This window comes from Ranitomeya variabilis, chromosome 6 (genome assembly GCF_051348905.1).
Source record: "Ranitomeya variabilis isolate aRanVar5 chromosome 6, aRanVar5.hap1, whole genome shotgun sequence".
In the NCBI taxonomy this organism is placed as follows: domain Eukaryota; kingdom Metazoa; phylum Chordata; class Amphibia; order Anura; family Dendrobatidae; genus Ranitomeya; species Ranitomeya variabilis.
In genome coordinates, this window is record NC_135237.1 from 128513189 (window position 1) to 128538029 (window position 24841).

Consider the following 24841-nt stretch of genomic DNA (forward strand, 5'->3'; position numbering starts at 1 on the left):
AAATGGCACCGTTTAGTAGATGGATAGAAGAAAAAGCCCGAGTACAGTACATCCTGCTCTGTGCATTGAAAACCTCTGACATAATATGTATCTGTACCTATTAATTATATGCCCTTTTAGAAAATGTGAAACGATTTATATGAGAAAAAAAGAGTGCAGTCAAAACACTATTTTACAAGGTGAAAATGAGTGCATTGTTCTGCTTTGTTGCCATGGATATTAGAGTATTTGAAACTATAGAAGGGAACAAGATATACAAAGCGATGTAGGAATAGATAACGGGTATGATCCATTTGTGCAACTAAGCCATATAATGGGAACATGTGGGAGCTTGTGTTACACTTTGTAGGCTACGGTACAATAAGATTATAGGTCATAGTTAGCAGCAAATGGAAAAGTTCTAAATTGCAAAGTTTAATTTTTAAGTTGCAAAGTTGAAAGAGAAAAACTATAATCTTTTTGGAAATTTTTCCCTCCTAATACTTTAGATGAGTATTTTGAGTCTCTACCTGCTGTCACACAATTTTAACACTGAATAGATACAGGAAAGATATACTGTATATCTTGGTACCGTGTTAGCCAGTGGATAGAAAAATATTTAGAATTGATAGTCCTCAGTGGTATCAACCACTGAGGACTCTTAATTCTAAATATTTTGCTAACACTGAATAGAAAAATTTTCAAAAAAGATTATATCGGAATTTCAACAGGATCTTTTTCAAAGTAAGTACACTGTGCTCATCGAATCTAAGGCTGCCGTCACACTAGCAGTATTTGGTCAGTATTTTACCTCAGTATTTGTAAGCCAAAACCAGGAGTGGGTGATAAATGGAGAAGTGGTGCATATGTTTCTATTATACTTTTCGTCTAATTGTTCCACTCCTGGTTTTGGCTTACAAATACTGAGGTAAAATATTGACCACATACTGCTAGTGTGACGGCAGCCTAATTCTCTATGCAACTTTCTGTTGTGAAATCTGCTGATGTGGTTGTCCTTCAACAAGAATGAAATTAGATGATGTATGTGGAGATGGTCATACCTAGTCCAAAAGTTTGCCCAGTGCAAAGGATTTAGGCAATAATCTGGCCATAAAATTCATATAAGGAGCTCTGAGTATTACAGTTCTAATTAAAAGAATGAAGGATAGTATAGTATGGTATTTACCAGGATTAGACACCCTTATGGAGACCAGAAATGCAGAAAGCCAATCTCCAATCATTGGTGAGGAGCAGTTAATCAAAACTGTGGGTTGATCACTGGCCACGTGCACGTTGAGCGTTTGGTGATTTTTTTACCTCAATATTTGTAAACCAAAACCAGAGGTGGAACAGTGAGAAAAAATAAATGTATAATATAAACACGTCACCACTTCTGCTTTTTTTGCCTACTCCTGATTTTGGCTTACAAATTCTGAGGTAAAAAAACTCACCAAATACTCAACATGTGCACTTGGCCTGGGAGAGTAGGAAAAGGAGTTGGTATACTTGACATTGAGGGCATATTTGCTTCTGAAGGTGATAGTGGTGGAGGTAGACTTTATGGCGATTTTTATTTTAAACCCTTTAGGCTGCCGTCACACTAGCAGTATTTGGTCAGTATTTTACATCAGTATTTGGAAGCCAAAACCAGGAGTGGGTGATAAATGCAGAAGTGGTGCATATGTTTCTATTATACTTTTCCTCTGATTGTTCCTCTCCTGGTTTTGGCTTACAAATACTGATGTAAAATACTGACCAAATACGGACGGCAGCCTTAATCAAAATGTCTGTGGTAAAAGCTGAGGGGGCATAGTGCTTGATAGTACCCAGATACCTTTGTTTTACCAAATACTGGGTTTTAATTCATTGATCCGTAATCATATCTCTTGACATCAATCAAGTTATCATGAACCATAGTTATACTTCTTCCTTACACAGTTTTATTTCATGAGATTCATGATATGAAATTATAACATTTTCAGGCTGTGTTGAAAATACATATATCTGCTCAATCTCTACATAGTATATATCTATGAATATATCTATTTCCTTGCAAATTAGACAGTGATTAAAAAAATATTATTTTCATATTTATTTTAATGATCTAGAAGAATTTCATGCTTGCCTATTCTACTGCAACATGTTTTTATATGTATCATGCGACTTTTTTCTAGAAGGAGCTCTGTGGTATTAAAATGGTTATCCTCTAGTGCTGGTGCCAAAAAACAAGTATACCATATGCAAACCATTAGCAACAGTCCGACTAGATGGGCACGACATCACTCAGTGCAAGTGTATTGGGCCATGACAGAAAAAGTCTAGTTGGAATGTGGCCTGGAGTATGCATATAACATACTTGCAGTCACATGACCACCGTTCTCAGCGCTGACACCTGAGAATCCTCACAGCATGCAGTGTGCGTGATGTGAGGATTCACAAGTCTGCAGCCACATAGAGTGACTGCAGACTTGTAGTTTTTTAAAAAACAGACAACCACTTTAAGCACATTGGAAAACTTTAGTACACTATTAAAATGTAAGAAAAAATAAACAAAGAATGTATAAATGATGAATTGTGAACAAGTTTATGAACTTAAAGCGCTATGTCTATCTTTTTATTCATACCAGATGATGTATACATTGTGGATGATGCAGGCCCTTCGTAAATCTACCATAAGAAACGTTGTCATAACTGCACATACCTTAAAGTTCCATAAATTTCAGAGCTGTTCTGTTTTCATGGATTGTCAACGTTATAACTGTAAAAGAAGAAAAAGAAAATAATGTTCACTCAATAATGTTTATTTCTTTTTGTAAATAATTGCTTACAAAATAAATAGTCCAACATCCAATACATTGCGTTCAATTCAGTGCACAATGTTGTAATGGAATTGTGAGCAAGTTGTACTTGTCTATATTTGCCCTGTTCACATGTAAAGCGCCGTAGAATAAATGGCGCTATAAAAATGTATAATAATAATAATAAAAAGTTTGTGGAACAGCCGTCAAAAGACAAGATTCTTCTTGCTGCCCTCAGACCCATGACTTGCAGAGAAATTATATTGGGGGGAAGTTTGGTTTGTGTGTGTGTGACTGTGAATGGAAACTGCACATCCGACATCACATGCACGATATTCACAAAGTAAAGACAGGAGCTCCTAAGCACCTTAACGACTTACATAATTAAAGGGAATCTGTCACCTACTTTTTTGTAAATAAGCTGCGGCAACCACCTTTAGGCCATGTGCACACGTTAAGTATTTTTCGCGTTTTTTTCGCGTTTTTTCGCTATAAAAACGTGATAAAAACGCGAAAAAAAGCTTACATATGCCTCCCATTATTTTAAGTGTATTCCGCATTTTTTGTGCAAATGTAGCCTTTTTTTCCGCGAAAAAATCGCATCGCGGAAAAAAAAGCAACATGTTCATTAAAATGCGGAATTGCAGGGGATTCCGCACACCTAGGGGTCCATTGATCTGCTTACTTCCCGCACGGGGCTGTGCACACCATGCGGGAAGTAAGCAGATTATGTGCGGTTGGTACCCAGGGTGGAGGAGAGGAGACTCTCCTCTACAGACTGGGCACCATATAAGTGGTCAAAAAATAAGAATTAAAATAAAAAATAGTCCTATACTCACCCTCGATGTCTTCCCGCCTCCACTGCATGCTGTCGCTTCGGTTCCTGTAGCTGATGTGCGGTGAAGGACCTTGCCGATGACGTCACTGTCCTGTGATTGGTCGTGAGCGGTCATGTGACCGCTCACGTGACCGTGACGTCACGGAAGGTCCTGTGCGCACAGACCAGCTATAGGAAGAGGAACGGACGCCGCTGAGGAGATGTCTGGGTGAGTATAACCTTTTTTTTAATTTTTTTAATTATTTTTAAACATTCTATCTTTTACTATAGATGCTGCATAAGCTGCATCTATAGTAAAAAGTTGGTCACACTTGTCAAACAGTATGTTTGACAAGTGTGACCAACCTGTCAGTCAGTTTTCCAAGCGATGCTACAGATCGCTTGGAAAACTTTAGCATTCTGCAAGCTAATTACGCTTGCAGAATGCTAAAAAAACGTGAAAAAAACGGAAAAAAAACGCAAAAAAAAAATGCGGATTTCTTGCAGAAAATTTCCGGTTTTCTTCAGGAAATTTCTGCAAGAAATCCGCAACGTGTGCACATACCCTTAGGGGCTTATCTACAGTATTCTGTAATGCTGTAGATAAGCCCCTGATGTATCCTGAAAGATGAGAAAAACAGGTTAGATTATACTCCGCCAGGGGCGGTCCGGTGAGGTTTGGGTCTTATGGGCGTCACAGGTCCGGGTCCGGTGCCTCCCATCTACATACGATGTTGTCACCCTCCTTGCCTCGTGTCGCGGCTCCTACGCAGGTGTAATTCTCTGCCCTGTTGAGGGCAGCGCAAAGTACTGCAGTACGCAGGCGCCGGGAAAGGTCAGAGAAGCCCAGTGCCTGCGCACTGCAGTACTTTGCGCTGCCCTCAACAGGTCAAAACAGTACGCCTGCGCAGGAGCCTCGACAAGAAGCAAGGAAGAGGACGTCATCGCATGAAGATGGGAGGCACCGGGCCCGGATCGCCACGCCCATCGGACCGGACTGCATCGGATCGCCCCCAGGTGAGTATAATCTAACTTGTTTTTCGTATCTTTCAGGTTACATCAGGGACTTATCTACAGCATTCCAGAATGCTGTAGATAAGCCCCTGCTGGCGGTGGCCGAAGCTTATATACGAAAAATGAGGTGACAGATTCCCTTTAATGCAACATTTCAGAGCAACCAGGCTAAAACGTTATATTCCAAAATGTTATACATCAGAAAGTTGGTACCCTTGATAAACAAACGAGCGAATTTAATAAACTTGCCATAATGTACATTTTAAAGACCAAAAATGAATGGCAACAAAATTCAAGCAATGATTCATTTAATGAAGTCATCATTATCATTTAATATGCATGTAATGACGATTTTACTGAGCTTCTAATGCACAGTGCCAAACATTTACTATATAGTTGATTCATTTACAAACCACTAATTGTGCAATTGACCAATTTCTTCCAAGCTTCATTACTTTTGACAATCATTTATGCGCTTTGCTTTGTGACAGAACTGTGTTTTGTGCTCATCTACGCATATGTGTAGGCGAACAGCCAAGCTGACGTTAGTAAGGTGGATCAATTATGGAATTTCAGATGTAAAAAACAAAACAAAAGATACAGCCAGAAGATATGTAACATAAGCCAATGAAGAGGAAAGATCATCCAAGGTCTTTGAAGTTTATGTAATTCATACATGACACGTAGGATTCTATAAGAAGGAACTTTGGGGCAATTGACATGGGTAGCGTTGAGCAGTGAGTAGAGTATTAATAACCATGATTTTAGAGAAAACACTGATACATAAGTTTGTGATGAATGTTAGTAATATTGCAATGTACTACTGATGGGTTACATTGCTACTAATTCTGCGCCAGCTATTCATTCCTGAAGTTAATATGAAGTGACAATGATCATGTGCTGCCTCAATGTCTATTCGCTTTGACAAGTACTACTGATGTGGTTTTTAAACTGATACAAAGAGCCAGTGATGCTTTTCAGTAAACCTAGTGGACTCTATATCTTTGGCACAGGACAGGACAGGAGCAATCACTGAAATCAACAATTGTATTGCAGCTAAAAGTATTCACAGCTTCATGAATAGCAAAGGCTGGAGACCATATGGTGCATTAAAGAGGAACTTGTCAGCATGGTTTTACATAGGGAATCAGTGGTATAACGGTATAAGTATTTATCCTCCTATGAAAATTGTCACTTTTTTCAGAGATCCATGAGAAATCTATATAAAAAAAGTCACATTCAAATTAGGCTAGAAGTGCACTGGGGTGTATCAGTGCTCTAGAAAGAAGTAGTAAAAATGCATTGATTAGCCCCCAGTGGATTTACAGTTTGTTTATAGCTTCTGCACTAGATTTCTCATGACTGGCACATATGTACGTGATCGCAGGTTCCTGTTAAGTTTCCGATGACAAGTGAAAGCTACTAACACTTATAATAATGTATGCGGCAACAGAAAATTGTTTTTTTTATATTCCTATATTGTAAACCAAAGGAGTACAAATGTTTTTCTGCAATAAAATATATTGAAGCTCCAATCTGTGGGGCCCATGCCAATCTCCCAGTGCTGCTTCCCCGGGTACACAAAATAAGCAAATATCAGCATGCTGTCTAAAAATAGAGGTAATCTGTATTCAGAAATGTCACGTCTGCTGTCACAATCAATGCTCCTGAAGTGCTGCTGTGACCTAATACCCAAATCAAAGCAATTATGGTGCATTTGCTTATTGGCTCTATTAGGACCTTCATCACCTTTGATATGGAAATCTGAAAGCAAGAAAGAAAGGTGTCAAAAATACCTTGACACTCAAAGCTCAGTAAAGTATTAGCTAATAAGATACACAAGTAAAGAAAAAAAGACAAGGCAAATCTGTATAAATTGTCATGTCAAGCATATTTTCATCAGGATAAATTAAATATGTAAAGTATCAGTCAAGGGCTAAACCTAAAGTTACCATAAAGGTAAAAGTACAAATACTGATCAGACTATAAGGGTATGTGCACACACTGCGGATTTTGCTGCAGATCCGCAGCGGATTGGCCGCTGCGAATTTGCAGCAGTTTTCCATGAGTTTACAGTGCCATGTAAACCTATCAAAAACAAAATCCGCAGTGCACATGCTGCGGAAAAAAAGCGTGGCAACGCAACGGTTTACATTCCGCAGCATGTCACTTCTTTGTGCGGATTCCGCAGCGGTTTACACCTGCTCCTCAATAGGAATCTGCAGGTGTAAAACCACAGGTGGAATCCGCACAAAAACCACGGTAAATCCGCGGTAATTCCACAGTAAATCTGCAGTGCGATTTTCCTGCGGATTTACCAAAATCAGTGAGGAAAAATCCGCACACCTTTCCACAGCGTGTGCACATACCCTCAAAGATAACTGGACTGAGATCATGAAAAACAGCCCCTTTGTTGTAACCGATCTAAATTATAGTGGAGGTGCCCTCCTCAACTGCACATTAATTCACCACTGTGTATATATATATATATATATATATATATATATATATATATAATATCCAAGTATCATTTGTGTTCATTGTACACACCCCAACAAATTTTGCTAAGGACATACAAGATGTGTGGAATCAGATCACAGTGATGCAGAGGTAGGCCCCTTTCACACATCAGTTTTTTTGCCATCAGTCACAATCCGTCGTATTTTGAAAAAGACGGATCCGTCGCAGATTGTGAAAAACTGATGCGATGGATCCGTTTTTTCGCCAGATCCGACTAGCTGATCTGGCTAATTGGATCCTAAAAAAATTGGAGCATGCTCAGTTAAAAAAAATGGAATCCATAGCCGTATTCCATTATTTGACGGATCCAGCGCCATAGGCTTCCATTCTAGCAAACGACGGACATTTTTTCGACGGACACAAAAAACGTTACTATTTCCATTGTCTCCGGCCGCTGAACAAACAATTATGGTACATCTTAAGCTTCTGTCACTCCAGTTTTATTCCCTCCCCAATGCCATCTCCCCCTGCTTTACTGACAGCCTCTATTCTTTGTGACTTAAGGCAAAGGAGCCTTCAGTTAAGCAGGAGGAGGCACTGGCCAGGGAATAGAGCTGTAATGACAGAGGCTTTTGATCTAGCACAATCCTGGAGCCTCAGTTACATATCATTTCAATCACTAATTTCTCATTAATGGAGGAATGGTCTGGTCAAGTCATGGTATTGATAAACTTGTCTTTGAAAGAGCTACATGTTCATATAGTTTGGTGGATGAAATCCTGCTGACAGATTCTCTTTATGTAGTACATATTTTTACAAAGAAATATCATATTCACTCCTTAATCTCTTCCCGCTGCATCAATATTTTGTTTTCTCACCTGCATCTTAATTTTTAATTTTTGCTCTCTTTAAAAAGTGAGACATTTTGTGAACGTGTAATTAGTGTTTTTAAGGTAGGCAAAGGTGAAATGGAGACTGCTTGGAGGTAAGGAACATTTACACAAATTTTACATATTCAGATTTACTACTGACTAAAGAAGCATTCTCATCAGAACTTTTATTCTCTTAATAAATTGCAGTCATCATCTTATACAGCACTTTATACCTACAATTGCTCATTTTGCCTTTCTACCCAACTAATTAATCTGCTTTCCATTAGGTCTTTGACATCACATAATTTAAAACTGACTGACTGAATCCTAAATTCTAGGTAAAAACAGGAGGTAAACCTTCTCTCTATGAGTCATAATCCACTGCAAAAGTCACTGGTAGGGAGAGAAGCGGAGCAGCTGGGCCAGGAGCTGAAGAGGAGAATGATAAATGCAGGGACAAAAGACTTCCTGTTTCTACACGGAGCAGAAAAAAGAGAAAAACTAACTGGGTAGAAAGGTAAAATTAGCAAATGTAAGTACACAGTGCTATATAATATGATGACTGCAATATATTGCCACAAGTTGATAAAAACTTTGATGGGAGGAGGAGTGCTCCTTTAACAAAAACACTAATGCTAAGGCCATGTTCACACTTTGCGGTGTGCTCTGCAGGTTTATCCCGCAGCGGAATTGATAAAATCTGCAGGGCAAAACCGCTGCGGTTATCCCTGCAGATTTATCGCAGTTTGTTCCACGGTTTCCGCTGCGGGATTACTCCTGTACTATTGATGCTGCATATGCAGCAATATGCAGCATCAATAATAATGATAAAAATAATAAAAATTGGTTATACTCACCCTCTGATGTCCGGATCTCCTGGGCGCTGCACCCGGCGCTCCGGTTCCAAAGATGCTGTGCCGAGAAGGACCTTCGTGACGTCACGGTCATGTGACCGCGGCGTCATCACGGTCATGTGACCGCGACGTCACCACAGGTCCTGCTCGCACAGCAAACCGAAGACCGGACGGCCGCGGGCAGCGCTGAGAGGTGAGTATAACGTCATTTTTTATTTTAATTCTTTTTTTTTTACACTATTTATGGTTCCCAGGGCCTGGAGGAGAGTCTCCTCTCCTCCACCCCGGGTACCACCCGCACATTAACCGCTTACTTCCCGCAACGTGGGCACAGCCCCATGCGGGAAGTAAGCGGTTCAATGCATTCCTATGGGTGCAGAATCGCACAAAGAAGTGACATGCTGCGGGTTTTAAACCGCTGCGTTTCTGCGCGGTTTTTCCCGCAGCATGTGCACAGCGGTTTGCGGTTTCCATAGGGTTTACATGTTAATGTAAACGCTATGGAAACTGCTGCGGACCCGCAGCATCAAAATCGCCGCGGATCCGCAGTAAAAACTGCAAAGTGTGAACATGGCCTAAGTGTGCTTTATATTGTGTTTAAGACAGTTGCCTTGTTTATTTTTTTATATTTGTGGATGAAAACTTTTTTCCTGACTTTTCTACAAAAAAAGCAAATTTATATTACTGAAAGTAATGTAAATAGAAACTCATCACTGCAGATGGTTTCAACTTGCAGTGATACAGAAAAATCATAACCTGCAGAAATGCTTGAGGAGAGTTAGATAGGCACCAACTCAAATGCCACAACTTTGTATAATTGTACACAAGAAAGACAATGTTATTATTATACAACAAGTAACAGTTTTGTGATTTTCTATACACAAACAACAATAGAATTTATATGATTTATTTGCACATCACAACTGTCAAGAGTGAAAAAGAAATTTCCTGTGCTTTTACTTTTGACAAGCTCTGTACTTTTGGTAGACTCAGTATCTAAAGTTTCAGAAATGTAACAGGCAAAAACAAACAATCACAATTCTATTCCTGCTGCAAGGTAATATAATATTATACATTAAAGGGATCCTGACAACTGATTCCAAACCATACACTGGGTCTGTTGGTGAAACCATTCTGAAATACTACAGCGATTCAGATAAAACATACTTGGAAAAGCCGCTTGGAGACAATGCCACTAGTATGAGTAGTCTCAGAGGGAGCTTCCCATAAAAGTCTACTCATCCCACTCATCTATACAGAAAGGTTTCTCCCTGCACATGCAAATAGGGAGAAAATGGTCAGTCTAAGGCTGGGTTCACACTAGCGTTCGGAGGCTCTGTGAAGGGCTGCATACTTCCTCCATTAACCTTGGGATTTTCCGTTTTTCCGTGTTTGTTTTTCGCTCCCCTCCTTCCCAGAGCCATAACTTTTTTATTTTTCCATCAATTTGGCCATTTGAGGGCTTATTTTTTGCAGGACGAGTTGTACTTTTGAACGACATCATTGGTTTTACCATGTCGTGTACTAGAAAAAGGGAAAAAAATTCCAAGTGCGGTAAAATTGCAAAAAAAGTGCAGTCCCACACTTGTTTTTTGTTTGGCTTTTTTGCTAGGTTCACTAAATGCTAAAACTGACCTGCCATTATGATTCTCCAGGTCACTACGAGTTCATAGACACCTAACATGACTAGGTTATTTTTTATCCAAGTGGTGAAAACAAATTCCAAACTTTGCTAAAAAAAAAAAATTGTGCCATTTTCCGATACTCGTAGCGTCTCCATTTTTCATGATCTGGGGTTGGTTGAGGGCTTTTTTTTTGCGTTCCAAGCTGGTGTTTTTAATGATACCATTTCGGTGCAGATACGTTCTTTTGATCGCCCGTTATTGCATTTTAATGCAATGTTGCGGCAACCAAAAAAACTTAATTCTGGCGTTTCGAATTTTTTTCTCGCTACGCCGTTTAGCGATCAGGTTAATGCTTTTTTTTTATTGATAGATCGGGCAATTCTGAATGCGGCAATACCAAATATGTGTAGATTTGATTTTTTTTTATTGATTTATTTTGATTGGGGCGAAAGGGGGGTGATTTAAAAGTTTACGGTATATTTTTTTATTTTTTTCACTTTTTTTTACTTTTGCCATGCTTCTATAGCCTCCATAGGAGGCTAGAAGCTGGCACAACACGATCGCCTCTGCTACATAGCAGCGATCTGATGTTCGCTGCTATGTAGCAGAATTGCAGGTGTGCTGTGAGTGCCGACCACAGGGTGGCGCTCACAGCTGCCGGGGATCAGTAACCATAGAGGTCTCAAGGACCTCTATGGTTACTATTCTGAAGCATCGCCGACCTCCGATCATGTGACGGGGGTCGGCGATGCCATCATTTCTGGCCGCCCGGCCGGAAGCGGTAGTTAAATGCCGCTGTCTGCGTTTGACAGCGGCATTTACCTAGTTAATAGGCGCAGGCAGATCGCAATTCTGCCCGCGCCTATTACGGGCACATGTCAGCTGTTCAAAACAGCTGACATGTCCCGGCTTTGATGCGGGCTCACCGCCGGAGCCCGCATCAAAGCGGGGCTTCTGACCTTGGACGTACTATCCCGTCCGAGGTCAGAAAGGGGTTAAGCCCTGCCTAATTCTGCATACTTCTGCATGTATCCTGTGTACCTATCTTTAACATTGGGTATGGACATGCGGATGTATGCGGATGCATTATTTTGAAGTTGCATTCCCGTGCGGTCGGCGGGTGTGTCAAAACAACGCATCCGCATACATCCACATGTCCTGCGTACCCAATGTTAAAGATAGGTATGCAGGATGCATGCAGAAGTGGGCGGACATAAACGGAAGAAGTGCGGAAGTGGGCGGAACTTCATGGAGGATGTATGCAGCCATCCACAAAGCTCCGGTACGCAAGTGTGAACTTAGACTAACAGAGAGGTATGAGGAGAAGCCACCAGATCATTCTTCTTGGACTAGTCATTAAAGTTGCATGGACCATGGGCAGTTTTTAAGAGTATATTTTATTTCAAGTGCTACAAAGTTTCAGAGGAGAACATGCATGGCTGAAAAATGGAGCTGGTCCCTGACTGATGCTGCCCATGGTTCAGGCTAGCATGAATCTGCTATTAGGTTCAGAGTAAAACGCACATGGCTGAAAAATGGAGCTGGTCCCTGATTGATTCTGCCCATGGTCCAGGAAGCATGAATCCGCTCTTGGGTTCAGAGGAAAACACCCAAGGCTGAAAAATGGAGCTGGTCCCAGATTGATGCTGCTATGGTTCGGGCAGCATGAATCCGCTATTAGGTTCTCCTTAAATAACTTGACATTAGTTACAATGCATATTGTAACAGCGTGTCCCTTCTCCGGCCTGTGTCCCTGGACTGCATTGTAATCAGGTCTGAGTCAACAGTCTGTCTTTGTTCTCCTCAGCATAGGACTTATCCAACACAAGTTTGTAGCTTCTAGAAACTTCTTAAGTTAGCCATATAGTCAAAAGTAGGTGGGAGCCCTCCCCCATGGAGGGGTGGATCCCAGGACACAGAACAATAGACACATGGTTTGGCCCAAGGAGTTGGGTGTTGAAGGGCCAGGGGCTAGGATCTTATGCTGAGGCGAGATCCTGGTGCCCGTGTGTGGAGGGTTAAAAGCTGCCACATAGAATGGTGTTATCTGTTGGATCCATTGAACCCATCCCAGTATTATTTCTGTCTTTTCCCTGGCATCGGATTACCGGGTGGCTCCCCCGAACTGTTCCCCTCTTGGTGTGAACTCACTGTGGATTCTAAGAGATGCTATTGATATTTTATGGTCTATGCTCCCTGTCTCAATAAATCCCATTGGATTGATCATCGGCCTGGTGCCCCTTCATGCTCTGTCGCACACACGTCACACATGTATCTAAAGGAAAAAAACACTGTATGAATTGTTTTTTTTTCTAAAAGAGCAGGTAAATGATGCTACTGTATTATACTGCAAATTGATTTAAAGGGAGGAAATTATGAGATTGCTCTCAAAATAGACACAATCTATGCCCTATGCCTAAAATGTAAAATCACTCTGCTTCACCAAGTTTATGCTAGTGTAAAACAAAGCTATTTAATATCCTTGACATCTTTAAAGCCTTTAACTTAACAAAAAGGACCATCTTTGTGCAGACGGGTCTCTTCTATTATGTTGTTAAATGTGCTTATGTTAAACTTTACATAAATTAATAATACAACCGAATATAACAAATTTTGTAATATAGCTTGACGCATAAATCTTCTTCTTTCTTCCCTTATGATCCATATCCTCCTACCTCCTGAACTCATCATGCTTTCTGAAAAAAAAACAGGGCAATTCTGTCTTGCTCAAGTCAAGAGGGACTGCCAGCACAGTAAGTTTTCAAGTATTGTACTCTATGGAGAAGGGATGAGTGAGGAGGAGTGAAGAGCAGAGTAAGAAAACAGTGACAGACACAGAAAGATTACGCTGATCTTTCTAAGGCTACGTTCACATTTGCGTTGTGCGCCGCAGCGTCGGCGCCGCAACGCACAACGCAAACAAAAACGCAGCAAAACGCATGCACAACGCTGCGTTTTGCACCGCATGCGTCCTTTTTTTGATTGATTTTGGACGCAGCAAAAATGCAACTTGCTGCGTCCCCTGCGCCCGGACGCGGGCGCTGCAGGGACGCATGCGGCGCAAAACGCAAGTGCGACGCATGTCCATGCGCCCCCATGTTAAATATAGGGGCGCATGACGCATGCGGCGACGCTGCGGCGCCCGACGCTGCGGCGCCGACCGCAAATGTGAACGTAGCCTAATATGTCTTTTACCTCATCTCCTTATCTGGATTTACTTACACTTCTCAGACTTACTGTATCTTTTCCTCCGTATTATTATGCCTCTGTCTGTGTGCTAACAAAGGAATGAAGAGCAGGGATCTATACCTTTCTGCTATATTGTATATGGGAGAAATCATAGTAGCTAGTCTCCTTCCACCAGCTAAGTGTCAATTGCAAATTTAGAGATAGCGCCTTGAGAAGGGAAATTTTGTGAAAATGTACAATACATGTCATATACCAAAGAAAGTCTTATTCCACATGGACACGTGCAACAGCTTATTCTTTAATAAAGTGTACGGTACTTACTAATTACCGTATATACTCGAGTATAAGCCGACCCGAGTATAAGCCGACCCCCCTAATTTTGCCACAAAAAACTGGGAAAACGTATTGACTCGAGTATAAGCCTAGGGTGGAAAATGCAGCAGCTACCGGTGAATTTCAAAAATAAAAATAGATGCTCCATACCGTTCATTATGGCCCCATAGCTGTGCCATATAGTGCTCTGCACCGTTCATAATTGCCCCATAGATGTGCCATATAGTGCTCTGCACCATTATTGTCCCATAGCTGTGCCATATAGTGCTCTGCACCATTATTGCCCCATAGCTGTGCCATATAGTGCTCTGCACCATTCATTATTGCCCCATAGCTGTGCCATATAGTGCTCTGCACCATTATTGCCCCATAGCTGTGCCATATAGTGCTCTGCACCATTATTGCCCCATAGCTGTGCCATATAGTGCTCTGCACCATTATTGCCCCATAGCTGTGCCATATAGTGCTCTGCACCATTATTGCCCCATAGCTGTGCCATACAGTGCTCTGCACCATTATTGCCCCATAGCTGTGCCATACAGTGCTCTGCACCATTATTGCCCCATAGCTGTGCCATATAGTGCTCTGCACCGTCCATTATTGCCCCATAGCTGTGCCATATAGTGCTCTGCACCATTATTGCCCCATAGCTGTGCCATATAGTGCTCTGCACCGTCCATTATTGCCCCATAGCTGTGCCATATAGTGCTCTGCACCATTATTGCCCCATAGCTATGCCATATAGTGCTCTGCACCGTTGCCCCATAGCTGTGCCATATAGTGCTCTGCACCGTTGCCCCATAGCTGTGCCATACAGTGCTCTGCACCGTTGCCCCATAGCTGTGCCATATAGTGCTCTGCACCGTCCATTATTGCCCCATAGCTGTGCCATATAGTGCTCTGCACCGTTGCCCCATAGCTGTGCCATATAGTGCTCTGCACCGTTGCCCCATAGCTGTGCCATATAGTGCTCTGCACCGTCCATTATTGCCCCATAGCTGTGCCATATAGTGCTCTGCACCGTTGCCCCATAGCTGTGCCATACAGTGCTCTGCACCATTGCCCCATAGCTGTGCCATATAGTGCTCTGCACCATTCATTATTGCCCCATAGCTGTGCTGCTGCTGCTGCAATAAAAATAATAAAACACATACTCACCTCTCTTGCAGCTCCTCGGCGCCATCTTCCCGGCATCTCCCTGCACTGACTGATCAGGCAGAGGGCGGCGCGCACACTATATGCGTCATCGCGCCCTCTGACCTGCACAGTCAGTGCGGAGAGACGCCGGGAAGATGGCGCGGCGCCCGGCGTGTGGAACGAGGACAGGTGAATATGCGATACTTACCTGCTCCCGGCGTCCCGCTCCTTCCCCCGGACAGCTGGTCTTCGGTGCCGCAGCCTCTTCCTCTGTCAGCGGTCACCGGCACCGCTGATTAGAGAAATGAATACGCGGCTCCACCCTTATGGAGGTGGAGCAGCCTATTCATTTCTCTAATGAGCGGTCCCATGTGACCGCTCAGGGGAAGAGCTGCTGCACCCGGAGACCGTGGGACGGGCAGGGGGAGCGTCAGGATCGCCGGGACTAGGTAAGTATGCCTCAGCGCCCTCTCCCCCTCACCCGCCGACCGTGACTCGAGTATAAGCCGAGGGGGCACTTTCAGCCCAAAAATTTGGGCTGAAAATCTCGGCTTATACTCGAGTATATACGGTAAGAGAGAACATAAATATAAAGAAAAAGAAATTGTTAATCCAAATGTCTATGTTCTTACATTCAAGTATATTATTCCAAGGTAGAGTATACTGTAGTGAGAGCTGTATACTTGTTTGCACATAGAGAGCAGAAGAGTGCCAATGTTGGATATTCTTTCAGAAAGAAGAGGAGGATCGGTGCTATTTCTCATCCATGTATGGCTGTACATAAGCCAGGAGGATGGATAACATGAATATGTTTGCATGTTATCACCCCCGTAATGAACTGTAGAGCATATAGAGGGTGGTGCCTTTTTGTTTCAAAAATTGAATGTGAAGATAAGTAGTTCTTCATCCATTCTTCAGCTCTTCCTGGTGCCGCTCTATTCCAGTGCCCCATCTTATGACCACAACGCCTGACTGTTCGGAAGGCAGAGGTAATGGTCACAAGCTCTCAATGTAAGTTTATAAGAACCTTTTTCTGACTCTCAAAGACCTACATTAAGTTGTAATTTCTGAATCACTCCAGCAAACACTGCAGCAATCCGTCACAACCTGCAGAAGACCAACTGGAGTGCTGCCGATGAAAGCTGAAGACGGCAATAAAAAAACTTAGGGGTATGTTTCCACATGATTATCAGGAGCAAAAAAATGCAATGAAATATATTTTATTGCGGAAAAGGTGCTTGTTTTATCCTGTGCATTGCAATCCGTTGTCACAACCACTGCATAGATTAATATGATTCAAATCGTCACTGAAGGTAAATCTATGCTGCAGATTTTTTCTGCAGTGTGAATGTGATTTTTTTTTCTGATACTCCTAAATACAATTCTGAGTCACCAATTGCTTCCAGAAGTCACATACTTAATAAAATCAGTCCACATGTGTGTAATTTCTTCTCAGTATAACTACAGCTGTTCTGTGAAGGCCTCAGAGGTTCCTATGAGAACATTGGCGATTAAACAGCATCATGAAAACCAAGGAAAACACTAGATAGTTCAGGTATAAAGTTGTGAAGAAGAATATAGCAGGGTTAGGTTATAAGAAAGACTGAGCTCTGAACATCTTAGCACTGAGCACTGTTCAATCAATCATCCCAAAAAGGAAGCAATATGGTACAACTGCAAATCTACCAAGACATGGTGGTCTACCTAAACTGACATCCCAAACAAGGAGAGCACTAATGAGAGAAGCAGCCAAGAGGCCCATGGTCACTCTGGAGGAGCTGCAAAGGTGGAAGAATCTGTCCACAGGACAGCTACCCTATTAGTCGTATGCTCCACTAATCTGGCCTTTATGGTAGAGTGGCAAGAAGAAAAAAATTTTTTGAAAGCAAGCCATATGAAGTACTGTTTGCAAAAAGCCATATAGGGGACACAGCTAGCATGTGGAAGATAGTGTTCCAGATGGTGTTCTCAGAAGAGACCGAAGTAGAACTTTTTGGCCTATATGCAAAATGTTATGTGTGGCGGAAAACTAACTCTGTATACCTGTATACTCTGTCACCCTGAAAACACCACCCCTACCGCCAAACATGGTGGTGGCAGCATTATGTTGTGTTGAGGCTTTTCTTTAGAAGGAACAGAGAAGCTGGTCAGAGTTGATGGGAAGATGGATGGAGCTAAATACAGGGTAATCCTGGAGGAAAACCTGCTAGAGGCTACAAAAGACTTGAGACTGGGTGTAGGTTCACCTTCCAGCAGGACAACGATCCTAAACATACTGCCAGAGCTACATTCGAATAGTTTAAATAAAAAAATATTTATGTATGTTAATGGCCCAGTCAAAGTTCAGACCTTAGTCCCATTGAGAATCTGTGGCAAGAATTGAAAACTGATATTCACAGATGATCTCCAAAAGACAGACCCCAAAAGACTTGCAGCAGTAAGTGTAGCGAAAGGCGGTCCCGGGAGCAGCGCGACCCCTGTATCTCGGCGCCGTTGTCCTCTGGGGTTACAGCGCTACTGCCCCTGCGAATACCTCGCCTCTCTACAGCGCTTACCCCCCAGACCTCCAGACTGACCAAGGCGCTATCTTCTCCCGGTCTCCATTTTGCCGTTGGCACCTATATGGGCCCATATAAACAGTTGTGGTCTCCAGTATTCAAAAAGTGTTTCTGATGAAGGTCTTGTGACCGAAAACGTTTACATTTTGAACTGGATGCACCAGATAAATGAACTTCTTGTTTTGCAAAGATGATCCTCTGAGTGCCAAGTACTTTATTGCTTACATTTGACGGGTTGGATACCTAACTTGTGCACCACCAAGAAGCCTTGAGTGCCGTGTCTACTATTACTATATACTTTAATAGAAGAGGAATCCATCATTTTTCTTCTATATTACCTATGACTTCTGTTCATTCGCTCAGTATAATATTACGAAATCTCATAGCTATTTGTCAAATGAAGAAATGGGTGCCAATAATCAGATATCACCTTCTTGGTGTTGTTGAACAATATTTGGTTTGAATTGGGCGATGCTCAAGTCTTCTTTGGAGATCTCATTGGGAACATCTTTTTCCGGTCATTTTCGATAAACAACGACCAATTCAGATGAGACCCGTCAGGCCCCATTATAAGCATTATAAGTCAGTGGGATTCATTGTGCACAGCTGGCTCTTTTCCAGCTTGCAATAGGTCCACTACTGTATCAGTTTAATGAGAACCATAATGAAGCTGTAAATGATGACTTATAATGATGTATAACTTCCTAAAATTGTTCTAAGGTACCTTTACAAAATTGTGGGCATTAAATGAACAATCTGAACAAAACTGATACATTGATCTATGCTTAACACTTGAATCATGGATTCTTTTTGATGGTCACATACTGCAGTTGCGTATTATTCTACCCCAACTGGGATCACACTAGCAATAGTACAACATATAAGTTTTGCCTCAAATCTAGAGTAACTGTGCAAAGAATTTTTCTCAAGCAGATGCCTAAGGACGGAGAGAATAATCAGAATAAAAAAATTAAATATTTGTTCATAAGTTTGATCATTAGAAATAAGGCCGGGGTCACACATGCGAGTTTTACGGACGTAAGAGCGCAGAAACTACGTCCGTAAAACTCGCATAACACACGGCCCAATGATTCTCAATGGGGCTGCTCCTATTAGCCGTATATTGCGGTTCAGTATTATACAGCTTTCTACGGCCGTACAAAATCGCAGCATGCTGCGTTTGTCACCATATTGCGCAAAAAAATCGCCAATGAAAGTCTATGAGGGCGAGAAAAATACGGATTCCACACGGACCAGCAGTGTGACTTGCGAGAAATACGCAGCGGTGTTAGTGAAAAGTCGGTAATTCAATTGCCGGCTTTTTATTTCTCCTGCACAAACCCGACAGGATATGAGACATGGTTTACATACAGTAAACCATCTCATATCCCCTTTTTTTTTGCATATTCCATACTACTAATGTTAGTAGTGTGTATATAAAGGGTTAAATGGCGGAAAAAATTGGCGTGGGCTCCCGCGCAATTTTCTCCGCCAGAGTGGTAAAGCCAGTGACTGAGGGCAGATATTAATAGCCTAGAGAGGGTCCATGGATCACTTCCCACGATGTAATCCATCTGAAGGGGTTAATAATTTTACAGGCACGAGCCCTGCTATAATGCAGCGGTGTGCTCGTGCCTGTAATCCCCGGCGAATGAATGAAATGTAGGTCATTGACCTACATTTCCTTCAGTCGCGGTGATGCGCCCCCTGGTGGATGTCCTCATATGACCTGGAGCGTGGGAAAAAGTTCCCAGGCTGCAGTTCATGAGAACATCCACCAGAGGGCACCTCACCGCGACTCAATGTAAGTACAGATCCAGCTTTCCTTTCAGCACCCGGGGATTACAGGCACGAGCGAGTGGTTTATCGCAGCTCGTGCCTGTAATATTAGTTAACCCCTTCAGATGGATTACCTCGTTGGACGTGATCTGACATCAGACATCTTGTGCGTTTATTATTTTTCCAAGCGAGGGCCTGCAAATGGATTGAGAGAACAATAAATTATTAAAACAACCGCTGTGTTTATTTCATTAAAATACTTTTAAATCATGTGTGTGTGTGTTTTTTAACCCTTTCCAACAATTGGATTAATAATGGATAGGTGTCATCATTGACGCCTCTCCATTATTAATCTGGCTTAATGTCACCTTCCAATAGCAAGGTGACATTAACCCTTCATTACCCCATATCCCACCGCTACAGGGAGTGGGAAGAGAGTGGCCAAGTGCCAGAATAGGCGCATCTTCCAGATGTGCCTTTTCTGGGGTGGCTGGGGGCAGATGTTTTTAGCCAGGGGGGGCTAATAACCATGGACCCTCTCTAGGCTATTAATATCTGCCCTCAGTCACTGGCTTTACCACTCTGGCGGAGAAAATTGCGCGGGAGCCCACGCCAATTTTTTCCGCCATTTAACCCTTTATTTCAGCAGCTACAGCGCTGAAATTTTGCACATACACACTACTAACATTAGTAGTGTGGAATATGCAAAAAAAGGGGGATATGAGATGGTTTACTGTATGTAATCATGTCTCATATCCTGTCGGGTTTGTGCAGGAGAAATGAAAAGCCGGCAATTGAATTACCGGCTGTTCACAGATATCGCGCTGAATGAAATCTAAATACAGAATATATATATATGTGTCTCAATGACATATATATATATATACTGTATATATGTTTTCCCTAACATTTGAGCACATAAATCCATTAGATGTCGGTTTTGCAAGCCTGCGAGAAAATATCGCAGTACGGATGGCATACGGATTACATACCGAGGATGCCATGCGCAAAATACGCTGACACACCCTGCCTACGGAGGACATACGGATCACTATTTTGGGAACATTTCTCCGTATTACGGCCCTAGTACGGACGTATAATACGTGGCGTATTGTCTTACGCCAAGTGTGACCCCAGCCTAATACATATTAGATTTCTTCTACTACTGGGTTTCCTGGTACCAATGCTTCCTGACCTCATAATAACATTTCATGTGAACCATCTAAAGAAATTGTTAAACAATTCATCCATAGCTCTGAAATTCTACAATTCTCTGTCTTAGATTTCTATAGCTGCAAATGGTGTTAAATTATAGCTGGACATTGAGGTTTTGTTGTATTTGGTATTTGTTTTCCCTTTCTTCGAGACATTTCCTCTCATTAGATGGTGGCTTTTTCTGTTTCATATCTGAATGATGATATCTTGCATGCACTACCCATAGTCGCTACCGATGACCATGAATTATGGTCTATTGCTTTTATAGAAAATGTGCTCGCCATTATGCTGATGTGTCCAACTTTATCTGTGATTCAACGGACTCAAGTTCTACATTTTGTCATGATACCAGTTCAATACAATTTTGTACCATCCAACAAAAAATATACCCGAAACATATACATTTTTTTAACCCGTTACTGACATCGTACATATTAGTATGCCGATGTCCGTATCCCCCGCTTTGATGTAGGCTCCAGTGGTGAGCTCACATCTTTCCGGGGACATGTCAGCTGTTTTGAACAGCTAACATGTGCCCGCAGTAGCCGCGGGTTGACCACGATTCACCCGCTGCTATTAACTAGCTAAATACCTCTGTCAAACTATAACAGCGGCATTTAAATCGCGCTTCCGGCCATCAGGCTGGAAATACATGCACCGGTGACCCCATCACATGATCGGGGGTCACCAGTGAGTCGACATGACAACCACAGGTCTCCTTGAAACCTCTATGGTTGTGCGTGCTGGTTTGCTATGAGTGCCACCCTGTGGTCGGCGCTCATAGCAACTCAGCAATTCAGCTACATAGAGGCGATCTGAACATCGCCTCTATGTAGCTGAGCCGATCAAGTTGTGCCAGCTTCTAGTCTCCTGGACAAAAAATGTTTTTAAAGATATAAAAAAATAAAAAATATATAAAAGTTTAAATCATCCCCCTTTGCCCCTTTCAAAATAAAACAATAAAAAAAATCAAACCTACACATATTTGGTATCACTGTGTTCATGATCGCCAGATCTATCAGTAAAAAAAAGGATTCACCTGATCGCTAAACAGCATATTAATAAAAAAGACAAAATGCCAGAATTATGTTTTTTAGGTTGCTGCGACATTGCATTAAAATGCAATAACGGGCTTTCAAAGGAACATATCTGCACCAAAATTGTATCATTAAAAACATCAGCTCGGCATGGAAAAAAAAGCCCTTACCCAACCCGAGATCACGAAAAATGGAGACGCTATGGGTATCAGAAAATTGCACGTTTTTTTTTTTTTGTTTAGCAAAGTTTGAATATTTTTTTCACCATGTAGATAAAAAAGAACCTAGACATGTTTGGTGTCTATGAACTTGTAATGACCTGAACAATGATAATTGCTGGTCAGCTTTAACATTTAGTGAACCTAGCAAAAAAGCCAAACAAAAACAAGTCTGAGATTGCACTTTTTTTGCAATTTCATCACACTTGGAATTTTTTTTCCCGTTTTCGAGAACAATACATGGTAAAACCAATGGTGTCATTCAAAAGTACTCTTTTTTGACAAAAGGTTTTTTATTGAAGGAATATGTTCCAGAAATTTCGTAACGTTTCGGTCTTTTTAATGACCTTCATCAGACAGAGACTTGTAAGCATATGTGCTCATATATGAAGACCTATGGGTTCTCTATAGAAAAAGAGGGGCCATCCATGTTAAAGTCCAGTCAAAAGTATAGTGATGGGATCCGACGCTTCCGCGTGTGAAGTACTCTCCTGTACTTCACACGCGGAAGCGTCGGATCCCATCACTATACTTTTGACTGGACTTTAACATGGATGGCCCCTCTTTTTCTATAGAGAACCCGTAGGTCTTCATATATGAGCACATATGCTTACAAGTCTCTGTCTGATGAAGGTCATTAAAAAGACCGAAACGTTACGAAATTTCTGGAACATATTCCTTCAATAAAAAACCTTTTGTCAAAAAAGAATGCTATTTTGAGTGCCAAGACTGTTTTTCTTATTCTATGTAGTAAGGGAGTGGTGACCCTTGTCTCAGGCACCAGCGTTTATGGAAGAGGAGTGACGTGTCAATTTCTTCATTCAAAAGTACAACTCGTCACACAAAAAACAAGCTCCCAAATGGCCATATTGATGGAAAAATAAAAAAAGTTATGGCTCTGGGAAGGAGGGGAGCGAAAAACGAAAATGCAAAACTGAAAAAAGCTGCAGTCATGAAGGGGTTAAACATGGGAACCTATGGCTTGGAGATAGAAGCATCTCTCACAAGTCATTCAGTTAAAAAAATAGAAAAGATTACTTATACTTTTTTTTTCACCATGAAACCCTATGATTGATTGATGAATGACTGCATCAGTCGAGGCATTTATTGGACATATACCTTTTTATTTTCATGTTTAGCAGCCATTCGCATAGGAAACAAACTGTAGCATGTTGCTAAATATTTGATTATAATTAATTGTTTGAAAATAAAAGGAATTAAAATTTTTAAAGGATTTTTTGTTACTCACTGTCACTTCCTAATGTTAAATGTAATTAAAATTGATAATTATCTTGCATCAATTAAATATACAGGATCATTCAAGTCACACTTGCTTTGTAACCATAAAGAATAACAAGCCACATAAGAATCAGACCAGTACTTAATTCACTAGACCTAAAAACTAAATCAAAACCTTATACTATAGTACTATAACAAAATTGTATAAAATTGTAATGACATGCTCATACTTTCCTCTACTTTACACTATCAGGTAAGAACGATAAGATGCTCCTCTCACTTATCTTTAACAGTGATTTCACAGATTATGTGTGTCTTGAATAATTGGCCATATTAAAAGTCAGGCAGAAAGACAAGTCATGCTGTGGAGAAGGTAGTTGCATGCAGCAATCCTTCATGAAGGCAATGCGATTGATGTGAATGTTTACTAGACCAACTAGTCAATCAGAAAAGTATTGAAGGGTGTATTTGAAGAGTATTTCAATTGCAAAGCTCTATACATATATCTTTTATACATATATTTTATAGATATTAAAGGGTGTAAGCTTGGAACAGTAATCTCTCCCCTTCTCATACAATAGGTTGGAGTTTGCACATTGCTTCTGATGTGTTTGCAGTTGCATAGAGTGAGGCTTTGGCTGCCACCTCACCTGTGCTATTCCCTGTGATAAGTTTTACATCTGTGGCTCTCCAGCCTCCTGCTCACAATTAAAACCTCCTATTCTCTATACATGGCTGCTGACTGAATGATAATATGGCTAATTTTTTGGCAGGTAGCTGTCTACCCTGACTCTCCCATACACAGAAGCACTCACACTGACAAGTTTTCCTGTGTTCTCGATGAAAGAATCACAGTCAGACATTTTTGACAGTGGCTTATATTGCTGACAACTAATGGATATGACATCATCTGTCCTGAGAAAAGTCGGGAAGCCCCATATACGTTGGACTGTTGGCTGATCCCTCCATTATCAGAGCCTTAAAATCATCATAAGATTTATAATCTGTTAGATCAGTAGCGTAGCTACCAGGGGGGCAGAGGGGGCCATCGCTCCAGACCCAGTGCTCAGAGGGGGCCCACCCGGAGCTACGCTACTGTAACTGTGTGTGCCGATACAGTTACATTCTGCGGCAGAGCAGGGAGAATTGATCTCCCTGCTCTGACGCTATGGGGCCCCTGAGCAGGCGGGGGGCTCGGTGCCAGCAGTGGGCCCCTCGCCTGTCATCGCAGGGTCAGCTATATCGGCATTTAGCTGATACAGCTGACCGCATTGATGAGGGAAGGAGCACTGCGCTCCTTTTCCAATCATCCCCCTGTCAGCGCCTGACATCACCGATGCCAACACTGACAGCGGGCGTGATGACGTCACCACCTGGTACCCGCTGTCAGGAGATGAGGGGGAGCTTGGAAAGCCGCAGGAACAAGTAGGAAGAGAGATGAGTATTTATTGTTTTTTATGGGGTGCTGCCTTATCCTACAGGGTCTGCCTATGGGGGTGCTGCCTTATACTACAGGGTCTGCCTATGGGGTGCTGCCTTATACTACAGGATCTGCCTATGGGGGTGCTGCCTTATACTACAGGGTCTGCCTATGGGGGTGCTGCCTTATACCACATGGTCTGCCTATGGGGGTGCTGCCGTATACTACATTGTCTGCCTATGGGGGGGCTGCCTTATACTACAGAGACTGCCTATGGAGTGCTGCCTTATACTACAG

At 41.9% G+C, this 24841-nt stretch overlaps 1 long non-coding RNA gene across 1 annotated transcript in view; it reads right to left on the minus strand.

The window, feature by feature from the left end:
• The window catches only part of LOC143781973 (uncharacterized), a 152059-nt gene that overhangs the window by 104599 nt on the left and 22619 nt on the right, over positions 1–24841 (minus strand). Inside the window, exon 2 of the long non-coding RNA XR_013216850.1 lies at positions 2681–2737. This is a non-coding gene — a long non-coding RNA (uncharacterized LOC143781973). The remainder of the gene's footprint in view (positions 1–2680; positions 2738–24841) is intronic.